This window comes from Sinocyclocheilus anshuiensis, unplaced genomic scaffold (assembly GCF_001515605.1).
Source record: "Sinocyclocheilus anshuiensis isolate Anshui unplaced genomic scaffold, SAMN03320099.WGS_v1.1 scaffold28, whole genome shotgun sequence".
In the NCBI taxonomy this organism is placed as follows: Eukaryota; Metazoa; Chordata; class Actinopteri; order Cypriniformes; family Cyprinidae; genus Sinocyclocheilus; species Sinocyclocheilus anshuiensis.
Genome location: NW_015555724.1, coordinates 889,085 through 894,406, shown reverse-complemented (window position 1 = coordinate 894,406; position 5,322 = coordinate 889,085).

Below are 5,322 nucleotides of genomic sequence, written 5' to 3'. Positions count from 1 at the left end.
GTCATTAGGTTTCCCCTGGAAACACTGGCGTTCTAAAAATAGTAACACATTAATTCAGCGCGCGCGACTATTTGTATCAATCCATACTGCCGTATCTGATGGTTTTCATTTTTTGAACACATCGGCCTGAGTAATACAGAGCTCGTGCGATGATTATGAGATTCCCCCTTCATAATTCAAGTCTCTCATTCATGATTTTGTCATTAAAACCGATTTGTCCATACGTGCAAATTATGTATAAACTGGCATAAAATACATACTGGGTTGGGAGCACGGACATCCATAACCGCATAGATGACTTCAAATATATATAGTGGGGTCCAGAAGGGGTCTGGTCTGGGATTCAAAGATTTGAATCGGATATTCGGGAACAACAGGAGGTTGTGGGATTTTGAACAATTGTATTTTTACTAGGTCACTCATCCCAAACAAGCGTATTTGTGACACTGTCATGTGAATTTCTTCGTGTAAAAGGTCAGATGCTACAACATAAGAGGGGCAAACCAATACTAAGACATTCTGAAATTCAAGTACATTTTTAATTAAACTAAAACCGCAGGGCGCCACTGTATGCCAAGAGTATATTTTATATACTTTACAATAACATAATTTGTAATGGAAAAAAAAATAAATGTAAATGGCAAAATTCGAATTATTTCCATCAGTGGTTTAAGACATAAACATTAATTCCCCGTACTTTTTCATTGGTCAGATGTGTTCACATACAGGTTTTCATGGGGCAATGTGTGTCTCTTTGCAATAGTGTGGTTTGAGTGACTTTATTTCCTGAACCATGGACTGTAGAATAGAATAGAATAGGTATTACGCATGCCATTCTATCCCCATCCCTAATAAACATTTGTTTAATGGAGTTCAAACACATCTTTTAAATCACACATTTATATTCACAAAAAGATGATTATATACATTATATATCAGATCATAAATAAATTTCCCAATTGACATGATATACACTATGTGTACAGTATATATACGTTATACATTTAAATCATATATATATATTATACATTTAAATCATATATATATATATAATGATTTAAATGTATAAGTACATTTTTTTTTCAGGTATATGTAATTTCTGTGTTTTGAATATATTTGATATTTGATTATATTTTTTCCTAAAAGGTAAAACTATCTGACAATAATAATAATAATAATAATAATAAATACATAGGATACTGACCTTGGCACAATCATGAGGGTCTACAGGGGTCTTCTTAGTGATATCAAATCCTGTTAGTTTCCTTGTCCAAGAATACAAAATGGCTCCCTACATGTTGGAATTTGTCAGATAAAGGTCTTTTAAATAACATTTTAAAACCAAATCGCTTAATTGCTAAAGAAACATCGCTTTCCTTTTAATGATAATTTTTTCTTTATTTGTTCTTTCCCTGACCCATATCTCATCCAGGTAAATATATAAAGAGACCAAGTAAAAATATGAACCATGTTGATTTTTCTATTTTTATTTACATTAGTTAATATTAATTTAGAGCTAGGAAACTCTTAAACCATTGATCTGACTGACAGACGCGACTTCTGTCTGTCCACTACTGTATGCAATGACTGTTACACTGGGAGAATGAAGAGTCACGACTTAACTTCTGCTGTTATCTGCTGGCGGCCTGATGCAACTACACACTGACTTAGTGACTAGTTTTGTAAATAACAATTCAATCATCCATGGCTTCATATGTTAGTTATCAGTTAAGGTGTGATGCTTATTTGTGTACACAAACACAGGCTAGAACAGGTAAAACGTTTTATCTGTCTAGTGCCAACACATAACAGTATAGCTGCATGCTGAAAAATTAGGCCATTTATACTTTTAGTGTATTAGGTATTAGCTGAAACATTAATCTTCTTATAAGTAACACTTGAAATGAAAGCAAAATGTAATACTTGGCATAATATTTTATTACACAATTATGTGGTTGAAAAAACAAGGATAACAAGGATGGAGAATCTGGATCTGGATAAGAGGGAATGTGTCATGTAGAGAAACGAGGAGCTAGGCAATTGGTAATGACCGATCATAGCAGCCTGGCAGGGTGAGTGTGGTTTGATGAGGGCAGTGGAAGTCCAGCACTGTATGCCAAGAATGAGAGTGTCTTGAATTTTATTTAGAGTTACTGGCAGCCACTGTAGAGACCCAAGCCGAAGTGCATCATGAGGAAATTCAGGAGGCCAAAAAAAAAAAAGTCAAGCAGCAGTGTTTGGAAGTGCTTGAAGCGAAATATGACAGATGCAGGTGGACCGAGGAGGAAGTTACAGCGTGAAATAACCAGAGAAGACTAGAGTAGAGAAGGTGCCCAATTTCCTTATGGAGCATGAAGTAGCAGAACTGCCCAGTTGTTGAATTTGTGGTCGAAAAATTGATTTCTTGCTATATTTTATAGCATTTAGAGAACATCCTAAAAGTCCTCATAACTCTTGACTTGCTTATAAGCTGATTTGAGTGTATGAGAGACGAATATAGTGCTGCCTGGGCATCTGCAGTGTGGCAAGAGCTTGACTGGATAAACAATATTGCAGCAATGGATCTGCTTTGTGAGTAAAGAAGCAGAGAAGCTGGACAAGCTGGCATAGATACATTCTAAGAGAAAAGTTATCTCCATGTCCACTGGGAGCTCACGATCTACACATGTAGTTAGAAAACTCAGCCTGAGCTATAGACTATGAAATGAGAAAACCACTCATTAGGCCAAAAACTGCTTAAACAAAGGTTATTTGTGGAACCTAAAATGGAATCACTGCACCTTTTGGAACCTTTATTTTTAAGAGAATAGTTAATAGATGCCCCATATAACTATGTGGTCAAACAGCAAACATATTTTGAAATCATACACTCTTAACAATAAAGGTCCGTTATTGGCATTGACCATTTCATGAAGAATCTTTAACATCCATGGAAACATTTTATTACACAAAAGTTTATTTACAGTGGAAAAAGGTTCCTCACAAATGGTTCTTTTAAGAACTGACCGCTGAAAGGTTCTTTGAGGAACCAAAAATGGTTCTTCAATGGCATCACTGTGAAAACCACCTTTATGGAACCTTTATTTTCAAGAGTGTAATATTTGCAGCTCAAGTGATGTGGTGTCACGATACCGCTACTGTGAGGAGCACGGAGCGAGGAATGAGGAGATGTGGAGTAAACTTCAAACTAACAGACTTTAATAAACATCCAAGGAACCAGGAACACACACGTAGCGGGGAAAGACGAACATTCAATACCGGACGCTAGACTTAGGCAAACACAGGGATAAAGTAATGGGGCTAAACAAGGAAATTAACTGGAAACACCTGGAACAAATGATCATAATAGAACATGAGGGAAAACTAGATCAGGGCAGGCACATAGAGAGGGAAAAACACACAGATAGAGTCCAGAGGCGTGACATATCGCCCCCCTCCCGGATGGCATGTCTTCGCACCGTAGAACAACAGAGGGGGGGCATGGGTGGGAACTTGGGAGGCGGCTCAGGAGGAGGACGGACACCCGGGAGGGGGCCAGCAGACAGAGACCAGGGAGGTGACGAAGGAGGAAGGAGCCAGGGAGTAGACAGGAGGGGCTTGGAGCAGGAGGAGCCCAGCTGGACCCAGGCCACAGCCATAACGGTGGAGCAGACAGAGGGAGGAGCCATGGAGGAGGAATGGCCGCTGATTCCAGGGGGCCGACCAACGGCGGCAGAGCAGGTGGTGGAGGAGCCCGAGGCAGAGAGCCAACGAGCCAACGAGCCAGGGGGATGCCAAGGATCCGGGGGAGCCAAGGTCCAGGGCCAGGAGCGGGCGGGTGGGCGTGCATTCGTGAGCCTCCGGACTCTCAGGGCTGCCCTCGGGGATCAGAGCCCACTCCTGGCTGGACTGGGAAACGGGAGCCCCCTCAAGACTGGACGGGACCAGCGGGGACAAAGGAGAGAGGAGAGGGGTCAAATCGGATTCCAGCTCAGTTTCCCAGTCAATAACATCCCATTCTAAGTCCAGCAGTCCCAGATGTATTATTAGCTCACCCTCAGCCGAGGTGCAGTGGGTGGAGCTCCACTCCGTGCTCACAGTCCACGGCTTTCTCCCTCGCGATGGGCGTTGTAGCCGGCTCACGCACCTGGTCTGACGGCTTGGACTCTACTTCCGGGGCGATCCTCCGTTCAGTCGCTCGGCATTGCGCTGGCTCGTAGATCGCGGAGGGAATTGGCTCTCCGTCATCGGTGGTCTCGGGCTTTAGCTCCGCACAGCGGGGAGATGGTGGGCTAGGCTCTGGGTCCTGGATCTGGCGAGATCATCCTCGGGAGTGACGGTGAGAGGCGATCCGTTTCTCGCCAGAATCCACTCCACAAACGCGGTGAAATCCGCTCGAGGACCATCTTCGGACGACGACGCTGTGTTTAAACTTGCGTCGTAGAACGCACAGAGCGCGTCGTCCAGGTAGCTGGTGGTGTTAGCTAGCAGCTGGAACAGTCTAGTATGGTCCTCGAGCGATCGCTGCCCCTGCTCCAGCAGCAGGAGGAGGAACTCCGGGCGGACGAGGGGATCCATAAGGGCACACAACGGAAAAAAAAGGCTGACAGAAAAAAGAGAAAACAACCGGAGGGGAAAACACGGAGGTAACGGTGTAGGTCGGGTCTTCTGTCACGTTACGCTGCCGGAAGGAACACAGAGTCATGGATAATCGAAAGAGTCTTTAATATTTTCTAACACAGAGGGTAAATCCAACACAGGGAACAGGAGGTAGACACACGTACATCACTGGTAGACCCGACAGAGACAAACTGCGCAGACTAAGACTTAAATACAGGGGATGATTGGGGAAACACAGGTGCATGGGATCATAATCAAACTGATTAACAAAACGAGGACAGGAACATGACCAAATAAGGGAACAGAAACATGACACAGACAGTCCATGATCCTGACAATAACAGAATTGAAAGTAATTGAAAAAAGTAATACTACTAGTAAAAAGTAATAAAAAAGTTTAGGCTTATAAAGAAATTCTTTCATAATACAGTTTATATTATTTTGGACAACTAATTTCGTACATTTAAGCATAGGCCTTTTTATTTAAAAGTTATTAGAGACCAGGTCAGTACAAGTGTGTCCAAACTTTGTCAGGAAGTATACACTACCATTCAGAAGCCTTTTGCTCCAAGAGCCTGCATTTGTTTGATAAAAACATAGCAAATATTTTTAAAATGTAATTTATTCCTGTGAACGCAAAGCTTAATTTTTAGCATTATTCCAGTCTTCAGTGTCACATGATCCTTCAGAAATAATTTTAATATGCTGATTTGGTGCTCAAGA